This window comes from Scylla paramamosain, chromosome 2, assembly GCF_035594125.1.
Source record: "Scylla paramamosain isolate STU-SP2022 chromosome 2, ASM3559412v1, whole genome shotgun sequence".
NCBI classification, from domain to species: domain Eukaryota; kingdom Metazoa; phylum Arthropoda; class Malacostraca; order Decapoda; family Portunidae; genus Scylla; species Scylla paramamosain.
Genome location: NC_087152.1, coordinates 1838204 through 1850690, shown reverse-complemented (window position 1 = coordinate 1850690; position 12487 = coordinate 1838204). Strand labels below are relative to the sequence as shown.

The window sequence follows — 12487 nt, the reverse complement described above, 5'->3', positions numbered from 1 at the left end:
TGACAACCTGACAAAAACAATTCCGCGATCGTGAGATTTGAGCTGCCTCTGGGGTTAATGAGGCACTCAGCCGCACGCCACAGTGTAAGTGTATCTGCGTTTGAGGCGAAACTCACGCTGAATACACGTACACTACGAGTATATTGTGTCTTGGATGTAACAGCAATACCTGCACAAAACACTCAGATCATTGAAAACATTGCGTGTTTTCAGCTCTTGAAAAAGCTTATTGTTAAGATAGAATCAGTTACGAATGTCATGAGTGGAAAGGTTTTATTTTTGTATAAAATTTTATAGTGTGGCGTTACAATACACCACCAGCAACAACATAGTAAACACATCTTAAATTGCTAGAAATTGTTATAACAAAAGCCATCTGCCGGGACTGAATGATTCTTTATTCTGGGAAAAAAGAGAAAATTCATTGCATATTTCATTTTTACCAAGTGCCGTCAGCATAAAATGGGTTGTAACTTAAATTCCTATCTTTTATTGCTTTCTTTTGTACCTGTAGCTCCAGCCCCATGCCTCCATCATCCCTACTTTTCTCGTCCCCATCACGCCAGCCAGCAGCCCCCACTAGGGTTTAATAACATACCGAAGAAACGCCTAACTTTTTACAATCCGAAAATTAGGGTAGTTTGGCAGAATAAAATTTACCACATGGTGGAACTCTTCCTCCCTTCCCCCCCCCCCCCCTCTCTCTCTCTCTCTCTCTCTCTCTCTCTCTCTCTCTCTCTCTCTCTCTCTCTCTCTCTCTCTCTCTCTATTTGCACATCTATCTATCCATCTATCTATCTATCTGTCTATCTATCTATTTGCACATCTATCTATCTATCTATCTATCTATCTATCTATCTATCCAATTATCTATCGATCTACCTACATATTTATATATCTTCTATCTACAAATTTATCTATCTACCTATCTATCATATACGCATATACCTAATATCTACCTATCTATATATTTATCGACCTATCTATCTATCTATCTATCTATCTATCTACCTACCTACCTATCTACATATATGTAAACAAGGAGGGGCAGGTTAAATCAATAGAAAACTAAACATAGATATAGACAGATAAAACACTAAAATCATGCTCAAAACTAGTGCAAAGACAGGCAACAAAAGATTGTAAAAGACAAAAAAAAAAAAAGACATTAAAAAAGAAAAGAAAATTGAAGCCCAGCATGGAAGAGTGACAATGGAGAATGAAAAATTAGTGAATCCCTGGAAGGAGAGAAAATTACATAACGAAGACTTTCATCATTCACTTTTCCAGCAAGAAAAGACGAAAACACATGAGAATAATAATGATAATGCAGAAATTCTTGCTTCAGTCAAAAGAAAGAAAGAAAAAAGCTAAAGAAAAAAAGAGCTATGGGAAAAAAAGAGCAACGAATTATTGATGCGTGTATATACAGCTTATGTGGAAGGCTCGCTAGCATACAGGCCATTATTCTAAAGGAAGGGGCGCCCATACACACAGTCCATTGTATAGTGGCCATTGTGACAGTCCTGAAGGAGATTGATCCATCCATGGTCGTGACAGAGATCAATGCACTGAAGATGGGGAGGCAAAGAAGAATGGGGAGCTGGAACGAAGGAAAGATTGCAACGCTAGTCATTTTTGTTCTCTCTCTCTCTCTCTCTCTCTCTCTCTCTCTCTCTCTCTCTCTCTCTCTCTCTCTCTCTCTCTCTCTCTCTCTAATGACTTCTTTCTTTTATTCTTCCGCTCCGAGAAAGAAAATGCTTATTTCTGTCTGTGACGTCAATTCTTGTCCCACACACATCCTAGCACCTGTCACCCAATGCTCTTCTCTCCTGCACTCCCTGCTCTCCCTAAAATAATTCCAGTGGGCGTAGCTGTGTGCAGGAGCCAGCCAGTGGGAGTCCTATCAGACGGATGGCAACCGAGGTAATAAAGGGGAAAAGGTAGAAAAGGAGAAAGAATACCTATAATGATGCGGTCCGGAGTGCACTGCAGACCATATTTGTCCCGCGCTGATTGGCATATTACGTCCCATATAAAGCGAAGGGCGACGCATGGGTGGGAAATCTCTGAAGCAATCATTAGGAGAACCGCGAGTGTCTGTAACCAATACCGACTCCTCTCTCTCTGTCTTAGCGGGAAGCTGCCACACGTGCACTCACTCGCCTACATGTACAGAAGTATACGCAGCTCCGTTCCTCTGATGCCACAAATGCGGATTCACAAAATAAATAAATATGAGTTCCTGAAATGGAAACTCCTGAAGGGGCAGCGGTTTACGGGCGAGGCAGACGACCTATGACGTCATGAAATGGGCGGAAAACCGGTCGAACATCCCGTCTGGAGATTCTTCCACCCACTCCACTCCTCTCCCCTCGCCTCGCCTCGCCTCGTCTTGCCTCACCTCTCCCGCTCTCTTTCCCTTTCCTCACCATCTACGCGGCTCTAAAAGTGAAAATACTCCAAGACAGCTTATCTGATTGATTCTCTCTCTCTCTCTCTCTCTCTCTCTCTCTCTCTCTCTCTCTCTCTCTCTCTCTGCCTGCTTGTACTGTGTGCACATTTATAAGGATAGACAGGTAACCATAAAAGGTGGTTACGTTTAAATATATGCCGAGAGAGAGAGAGAGAGAGAGAGAGAGAGAGAGAGAGAGAGAGAGAGAGTGTGTGTGTGTGTGTGTGTGTGTGTGTGTGTGTGTGTGTGTGTGTGTGTGTGTGTGTGTGTGTGTGTGTGTGTGTGTGTGTGTGTGTGTGTGTGTGTGTGTGTGTGTGTGTGTGTGTGTGTGTGTGTGCGCATCTCACAGACAGCCTTGTAAATTATCACTGCACACATCGTCTGAACCATTCATACCTACGACAAACAGTCCGCCTCCGCCGCTGCCTCCTCCGCTTCCTCCTCTTCCTCCACCTCCTCCTTCTGAACCTCCAGCTCCTTGGCCTCCCCGTTGTCACGCTCTGCCATCCTCGCCACGCCTCATATTCACCAGCACCAAATGTAACGTGACCCAGACCCTCACACGCTATTCGTCTGAGGCACGAGGGATACACACACACACACACACACACACACACACACACACACACACACACACACACACACACACACACACACACACGGGAGGCAGGAATACGTCCGGTTTAACTAGTAACCTTGAAAGGAAATCGTTCCCTCGTTATGATAAGGCGACCAAAAATGTGAAGAAAAAAAAAAAAAGTAAAGCTATGATATACCGTGACGTTTCTCCTTTTAAGAGCTTACACTGTACAGAACAAGGCTGAGAGATAACCTTATAATTTAATCCTCTAAAATGAGAAAAGTGTTTGGTTCCTTACTGCTGTAGAAAGCGGTAAGTTCTAATCCCCTAAAACAGAAAGGAACGGCAGCGTATCACATTATGTCTGTTCCCCTCTTGCTGCAGAAAAGGAGGTGCCAACGCCACTCCAGCTGACCATGATTCCTTCAGCCCAGTCCCCTCGGCTGTCTTCCCTTCCTTTCCCTCTTCTCCTCCTCCTCTCCCTCACCCACTCCCTCGCAACCATTACCTCCAGACGCGTAAATGAGGCCACTTAGTCACGTTCCTATAATGCTACTACCTACTGCCCGCCCCGTACAGTGTCCAAGGATTTTTATGTGTCATTTATACGCGTTCGTAAATTATTAGCAGAAAATGGAAATGAATGAATGTGCTACGTCTATTTCATTCTTCCAATTGTGAAACCCGATTATGTAAAGTTTAGTTTTTGTTTTCTTTTTCTTTTTCTTTACTTTACTTTTACTTCTTTTACCTTTAACTTTTACTTCTCACACTATTTGGTAATACATCTTCTTTCCCGTGAAGGAATCTGTAGTAAGAGACACGTGGCTAGAATCTAGATCATAAGGGTGTAGTTCTGCCGGGGACCTAGTGGTGGACATGAGGGTGGTGACAGTGGTGGTGGTGGTGGTAGTGAAGTGGTATGTAATAAGCAGCGTGGCAGTGTTGAGGCAGTGTACGGTGGATTGATGGTTATAGTGTAGGTATGGCATGTGGCGTGGTGGTGTTCACTGTGGTGGTGCACTGAAGGGTGGTTGGTGGAGACGACGGCAATAAAACGATGTGTTTGAGTGGTGGTGTGGCGTATTATTGCCTCGCTGGTGGTGGTGGTGGTGGTGGTATGCGATAACAGAATGGTGGTGGTGATTTGATGGTGCTTCTGGTGCATGGCTGTGTGGAATAGCGGTGGTGAAGTGTGGTGGTAGTGCTGAGACAGTGACGCGCTATGGAGAGGTGGTGATGACACGCGTAACACTATTCAGCAACAAAGCATACAGTAGTGGAAGTGGTGGTGGTGCGCAATGACAACGGATCGTAGTGATGGATGACAGCGTACTACACAACTCTGGTAATGGTGGTGGTGGTGGTGTGGTGGTAGTGGTAGTTGCGTGAGCTGAGTTGTCGTGGCGTGGTGGTGCCAGGGATAGTGTGGTGGAAGTGGTGGCATGTAGCGCGGTCGAGGTTTGTAGTGTGTGTGTGTGTGTGTGTGTGTGTGTGTGTGTGTGTGTGTGTGTGTGTGTGTGTGCAGCAGTGGTGGCACCGTTTGTAACTCCCACTACCTTCTTCCCTTCGTTCCTACACACACCGCCGCCGCCACCGCCTCCACCCTCCCGCTTAAAGCATACTACACCAAATCTTTCACACCTTTCCGTGCGTGGTCAGACTGCTACTAACCGTGCAGCCTCCGTCATTAAGGTGAGCGCCGCCACTAAAGAAACGGAAGGAAAAAGAAGAGAAAAATAAGAAAGACGAGAACAGGAGTGGCGATGTGTGTAGTACAGAGACGGACAAGAGAAACCACGTGCTGCTGCTGCCACTCTTGTCTCGGAGGAAGCAAAGAGAAAGTCAGGAGGAAAGGAACGGAAGGTCCTGGAGAATTTTAGTGTTGGACCCGATGAGCACTCTAAGGACTTATGTGACTCCTCCTATATTGGCTCTGGGTGACGATGTACGCATAAACTGCAGGATAAATATTTTAGTGATAGTGTAATGTGCCATCAATTTTTGGCTTCCCATGACTATAAACTGTTCGGGAGGTATCGCAAACACTAGTAGGTCGTAAATCTATACCATGTTTACATAATCAACCCTGAACTGATAAATGAGGAAAATTTATAATATTTTTCACAACACTCTCCACGAATTCTAGTTCATTCAGGAGATCTCTAGGTAACCACGGCAGCTTTGGTGTTAAAATCTACCTACACCACTTGTCCACAGCCTCGCCTCCTTCCTTTCTCGGCGGGCACCTTGAGAGCCGCTAATCTGTCATACATGACTTGCAGCGAACGACAGTTCATGAGTTCTACATTGATCCGCGTCTTAACCTGCCTCGGCCAACCCCGGCCGCCGATCAGCTGACCAGGACGGGATGTTTCTAACGTAGACTGTTGGCACCATTCTACTGCTACTGTCTGCTGCCAAGGTCAAGGAAAAACTGGATAGGAAGAAATGGAAAAAGGGTGGTAGAAGAAGACTGCACCTCCTAGGAAAACATGTCACCTACCAGGCTTATCCTAGTGGATGTCCACGAATGGTTTATAATGTGTGCAGTGCAGTGGTGTCAGCAGGCGGGTCCTCTCGCCTCACACCTCACCACGTCCCACTTAGAAATTAATTAAACTTGGCACCAGTTCCCTTAGATGTATTTAGCCGGTATATCCACTGCTAAAATCCTACCGCGACCGTGAAGCCGCTCCGGTCCGCCATTTGTGGGAGGGACGACTGTGCAGCTGGTGCTGTGAAAATGGTGCGCCTCCCATGGCCTGCCTTTGGCCTGCAGCAGCCTAATGCTCCTTCAAAGTTTTAAGCCTCGCTTATGATACAAGGTTCAAGCATGTGGTTTTTCTTGCATCAGACAAACAACCTAACAAGGATGGGAGAGGGAAAGAGGAAGAGAGAGCGTGTGTGTAAGACTTGAAGTAGGAGAGGGGGTGAGCGGCGAGGGTTCAGCCAGGATGCGCAGAATCAATATGAGAGAACTCTGCTCCCTCAAGTTCGACCCCGTTACCTCCAACCTCAATATCACAACCTCGATACTACAGTTGCAGGATCTTTCAGTCTTGACCGGTGGGTGGAGCACAAGTCCTGCGTGGAGGAGGTCACCACCTTGACGCATGGGGACCGAGAAAAAGGGGCGGCGCCTTAAAGCCAGCAACACTATGCTAGAACACTAGAGGCCCAAGATAATAAGCTCATCACAACTTGTTAGAAATCACTGACGTCCCAGAATGTCTCGGGAAAGTAAAGCCTAGTAGCGAGCTTCAGTGTTTTCATACTAACAGGGTGTTCTGTACCTAGTCTGGTCTGCCAAACCCTGACAGACTAACATGAATGTTCCTAATCCGGAGTACACACACACACACACAAAAAAAAAAAAAAAAAGAGAGAGAGAGAGAGAGAGAGAGAGAGAGAGAGAGAGAGAGAGAGAGAGAGAGAGAGAGAGAGAGAGAGAGAGAGAGAGAGAGAGAGAAAGAAAAACTGGCGTGTTAATGAACCTTCGTCTGACACTACTACATCCCATCAGTACTCAAATTATTGTTTCCTGGATCCAGCACGCCCCAATGAACACCTCAGGCGCGCGCTTCTCGATTCTCATGACCCGCCGCCTCGCCTCCCCGTCACCACCTCGCCTCGGTAACTCATAATGGTGAGGACGCAACATTCACGCCGCAGCACCTTCGAACTAAAGAGTTTGAGTAGCCACGTGTATCAGGAGACACTGAATCAAAACAAGTCTTCTACTGATTTTACTAGATGTTTATATATATGCTGAACATAGTTTCTTTTTCATCTACAAACGTCACTGTAAGTACTTGAAATTCCAAAAATATTACTTACAAACTGAAAAGAATAAAAGAAACGAGATATGAGCAACTTAAAGAAGAAAAAAAGTTTTCCCTCACTAAGATACCCTGTCAGTGGAAGAAAGTTACCCCGAAGGGAAGAGTTCCACACTCTATAATGCTGCCAGGTTGCGGAGTCAATTATATATTTGGAGAAAACTTAATCTCTCTCTCTCTCTCTCTCTCTCTCTCGAGAGAGAGAGAGAGAGAGAGAGAGAGAGAGAGAGAGAGAGAGAGAGAGAGAGAGAGAGAGAGAGAGAGAGAGAGAGAGAGAGACGGCGCGCGCTATGATCTACAGATTTTATCAAGATAGTTTAAAGAAACAAAAAAGAAAAATACAAAATATAAAATCGAGAATTCATGACCTACCTTGACACGGATTTAATCAAACTAACATGACGCAACACTAGTATTTCATGATGCATGAACAGCTTCAAGGGGGATCCGTCTCTCGGTACAGTGCCTGTAGAACGAAAGGACATGATAAACTGTAGATTATAATATCTAAGCAATTCAAAAGAGTTTCCTGGCATCAAATATTGAGTGTCAAGTTAGAACTGTCATCAATGGAAACTTACATTCAAGGTTTGTCCTAAGAGATTAAATTCAGCAGTCGTAACTTAATTCAGTGCCTATCAATATTCCAAGGCTCAAGCAGCTTGGATTCACTTCTCCACCCGGTATACAACAAATCCACCGTGACGGAGCAGTCGTCAGTCAACCTCACAACTCCCACACCTAATTTGTCCAACCTAATGAAACAGACTGACGGAGTAGGCTCAATATTGCACATAATCTTTCAATTATTATTATTATTATCATTATTATTATTATTATTATTACTACTACTGTTACTATTATTATTATCATTATTATTATTATTATTATTATTATTATTATTATTATTATTATTATTATTTAGGTCATCAGTGTTTTGTACAGAAATGTTAATATACCAAAACCATTATCAGATATTGTACTGATTACACTATTTACATATCCAATCTTATACTATTGACTACTGCTCTTCATTGCATGATTTTAAAAAATGTATATTATATATAAATTTCTGACTGAGTAAAGTTTACAAATTTTCCATATAGACTTGAAAACAGGTACAACAGCTTGAACTGAACTGTCAGGAAATCGAATTGACAACGTTCATGACATAACTGTCTGTCTCCAGGAATATCTTATTGCACTTTCAATTTTCATCCTCTAGCGATATGATAATGTTGAGAACATTGTGAAGCGCCGCACTGAGCGTGTCAGGTAATGTTGCTGGTATTGCTTATGTATTCAGGCTGAAACAGTGAAGACTCTATTGACAGCTTCGCGTTTCGTGTTTGTGTAAGGAAGATTAACTTATCCAGTGAGAACTTCACTGAAATTGTTTGTTCATTTTACACTGTTCGGGGGAGCCTGAGGGATTAATCTCTCCACTCCACTATTGCATGAATTTAACTGACAACATTTGGGAGCCTACAAACCCAAAAGATGTTCAGGAGTTTCAATTTGATACTGTGGAAAGTTCCTTCTTTTCAATGACGCCAATATCTTTTTTTTTTTGGGGGGGGGTTTTGTAAACTCAGAAATTACTGTTGAAATGTATGCAATTATACTTTTCCACGTATATATGTGTGTAAGAGTTACAACACAGATAGTCTTCGTTCAATTCTATATTCATCTGTCATCTCTGTCCATAAGATTGTCCTGTCTTCTCTTAAAGATCTCTTTTGACTCTAAATGAACATTCGTCTGACAAAATTCCTGTCATCCACTGCTATGTCTGAGAACCAGTTCCCCCCCCTTTTTTTCAAGCCTACCTTATTTCATTAAACGTGAAACCACTACAATTTGTATTTGTCATAACAGGCTTATTCAGACCCTGCTTCACTCTGATTATTTTATGTTAGGATAGGCGCTTTGTTTAAGCAATGTTAAATCAAGCTATGTCAGGCTAGATTTTTTTTTTCTTTTTCACATACCGCAAATGTATCAATCAATACAGCACGCCGAATGAGTTCAGGCCCGGGTGCAAATAGCCAAGATCCAAATAAACCAAGGTACGAGTGTAAACGAACCTGCATTCTCTTACACGAAGGATTTCATTTCCTTTGTTACATATCTTACTTTCACAAATTGCTTCCCACAACACTTCCCATTTGCCACAGCAACACCACATGACCAAAGCACTCTAAAACTATCACACAAAGTAACCACGGCCTTCACCACGCAAAATATACAGGTGGGATGGGGGTCTCGGATTGTGCCACATTGAATTTACAATCTCGTCTTTCCGTCTTGTTTTTATGGTCATCATGCCTTCCTTGAGCACTTAAGTCACCACACATCACCACAACACCTTCAAGTATGAGCTGTACTTACCACAAGGGCCAGCAAGCAGCAATTATGAAGAAACGAAGCAATGATAGCACAAACACGTGTCCAACCCGCACTGCCATGACCTGTTGTTCTCAAGATGTCTGTTCTCTTATTATGAATATTTCAGAACTTTGTTTCTTTTGCAAGTTTTTTTTCATTCTTTGTGTTTTATGAAGTGTTTTTTAATAGTTTGAGAAAGTTTATTTGAAGTTTTATGAAGAAATATTTACTTTTGGGAAGTCTGGCTAGATATATTTTGTTTTGGATCTGACTTCGTCTTTATTTCCATAATTTGATTCCGTTAATATGAAAACTGTATATGAATAGTTGTACAAAGAAAGAGAGATAAAGAGGAATTAACATTGTCCTTTAGTTGATAATTTCCCGGTAAGTACATATATACAAATTTTAGATGCACGCAAGCCGCCGTCATAAAACGAGGTAAAGTGAAGACACATTGGTTAGTCGCGTCGTCTGCACACTGCGGCCCGCGGTGGGCGAAGCTGCGGCGGCCTGAAGCAGCTCATTTTGACATAATTATGGCGCACTAAGATATTCTCTGCGTGTAAATGTAGAAGAAATTTGATGTTCTACATATCATGCTATTCCAAGCGCAGTAAAGATAGCGAGTCATGTTACAATGAGTGTATTTGTGGTCCTCAACCCAACACACTCTGTCAGACGTGAGGGACCAGGATTATGTGGCGTTACTGTGCCATACTTATGCATTGTCTGTGTGCAAATGGACGGGGATATCTTGTTCTCGTGTGTAGTAAAGATAGCGAGTCATCCTGCAAGGAACGTACTTGTTCTTGGACAGTTTGTCACACGGGGCATCTCGCGCGATCGTTCGACGCGCCCACAGTGAATGGGAAAATAAGAAACTTTTTTCTTTTCCCCCTCTATATCCTTAACAATTCATTGATTTGAATCGGTGTATGTGTGTGTGAGTGTGTGGTGTGTGGTGCCCGTTTGGGATTGCCGGCCTGGTACAGAGATAGACAAACAGGTTTTACTAGATAAGTGAGAAAACACACCTTCACAGTGGTCTTAGAATATACTTATTTAATGTTCTATTATACAAATGGTGACAGACATATGAATAGTAATAGTAATGATAGTCTTTTGCAGATAAAAAAAATTATATATATATATATATATTATATATATATATATATATATATATATATATATATATATATATATATATATATATATATATATATATATATATATATATATATATATATCGGCCTCTAAAACAAGACTGTTGACTATTCACACTACTTCTCTCTACCATTTTCCTCTCTTTTCCTCTTCATCTTATCCACTCATCTATATTTTGACTTTTCTTCCTCTTTTTAAAACCTCTCTCTCTCTCTCTCTCTCTCCTCTCTCTCTCTCTCTCTCTCTCTCTCTCTCTCTCTCTCTCTCTCTCTCTCTCTCTGCAGCTGTTCATATCTTCAAAACATCCCTATATAATTCCCTCACCATCCCATCATCATCAGGAGGAGGAAGAGGATGACAAACTATAGTGATTCTATTTTAGATTTGATAGTTTGTGAGTGAAAAGGTGGATGAGAGGGACAAGCCAGTACAGTGTTATAGTGAGCGTGCCTTGATAGTGAGTGTGAGAGGTAATGTTATAGTGGACGTAAGGAACGTAATTCAATATGGTAATTTCTGTTTTGATTGTGAGAGTGAGAGGTATAGTGAGAAATGTTAGTGAGAAAGTGATAGGGGAGTGAGAGGAGAGAATTATGAGTTATAGTGGAAAGTTAGGAGCACAAGTCAATATACATATAGTGATTTCTGTTTTGATAGTGAGAGAACATAGTTATAGGAGTGAGTGAGGATAGTGAGAATGGTGACTGTGATAGATCAGCTGCTAAGTTAATTGATAATGTCATAATTAAAAAGTTGGGAGCACTCCTTCACAACACACTCAGACATTTTTTTCTTGGTTTGTTTACATTCGTTTGTGGACTTCCATTCTTCTTGTTGCTTCTTCTTTCTTTTTGTGTTGTTTTATTGGTTCATCAGGAATCCTTTTGTTTGTTTCTTTGTTTTTATTTCCCAGAATTATTATTTTTTCTTATTCTTTTCCTTCCAGAAACTAACACCACACCCTTAACCTAGCCTTCCCAATACACCTACAGCCTCACAAATACACACATACAATCCCAACACAAGTTTTTACAACCTCACAGCCTCACTAACCCACAATAACCTTCCCTACAAACACACACACACCTTCACTACAACCGTGACATGCTCCCCACACCTCAAATGCACTCTCACACATCTACTACACCCTTGCCAACACCTCCACACACACCCAACACACCCCAGTACAACTCAAACAGTCCCCACAATTCCTGACTCCCTCACAGGTTTATTACAGCCTTTCCTACATCTGCTATTGCCTTCCCAACACTGCCCGAACATCCTCCAGGACCTGCTCATAGACAGTCCAGGCCATGGCAGCCATCAGTGTCCTCCATAACATGCGTGGCACTAATCCTTTAAGTATCCTCACAGTCAATACTTCTGGTGCACATAGATGACAGCCTGGTGAAAAGGAGGTGAACTTGAGAGGGATTTTAGGCAATCCCACATGAGGTGGCTGAGACAAGGTACTACACACTCACACACACACAATAATAATAATTTATCTGCCTCTATACCAGACTGGCAATAATCCCACATGGGGCGTCCCAGACCAGGCACCAGACACTCACACACATATAATAATAATGATAATAATATACCTATAAAACCAACAAGAGTTCAACCATTCCTGTACGACTTGTGCACACCTGTGTACAGCCCATGGTGAAGGAACACTTTCACCACACTACACAACACTGTAATGAGCTTGACAACACACAGGTGAGGATGCAACACTGAGGAACGTACCACTGTGACACACACACACACACACACACACACACCTCCAGACCCTCCAGCTCGTCAGACAGTGCTGATGATCATATCCAGGTCTTGGATCTCCTTGTCCTTCACAAAGGCATCCACCATGTCCTCCTCCGTGAGTCCTGCACCCGCCTGCTCCACCCTGGTGCTTCTCCTCTGCCTGGAACAACACAACATTGAAACTAGTCCTCTTCAGTCCTGCTATGCTTCCACTCTCTCTAAATTCTTCCAATAATTAATAACATCCAATTAAAATGAGTACTCTTCAGTCCTGCTTTGCTTCCACTC

The 12487-nt window shown here is 42.7% G+C and overlaps 1 long non-coding RNA gene across 1 annotated transcript; it reads right to left on the bottom strand.

Annotated features, from left to right (window-relative positions):
• Positions 1 to 768: 768 nt before the first annotated feature.
• LOC135108370 (uncharacterized) lies at positions 769 to 9357 on the bottom strand. Its single transcript, XR_010272224.1, has 3 exons — positions 9269 to 9357; positions 7250 to 7343; positions 769 to 1603 (listed from the first exon to the last, which is right to left on the bottom strand). It is a non-coding gene; the product is annotated as an uncharacterized LOC135108370 (long non-coding RNA).
• Positions 9358 to 12487: the final 3130 nt, after the last annotated feature.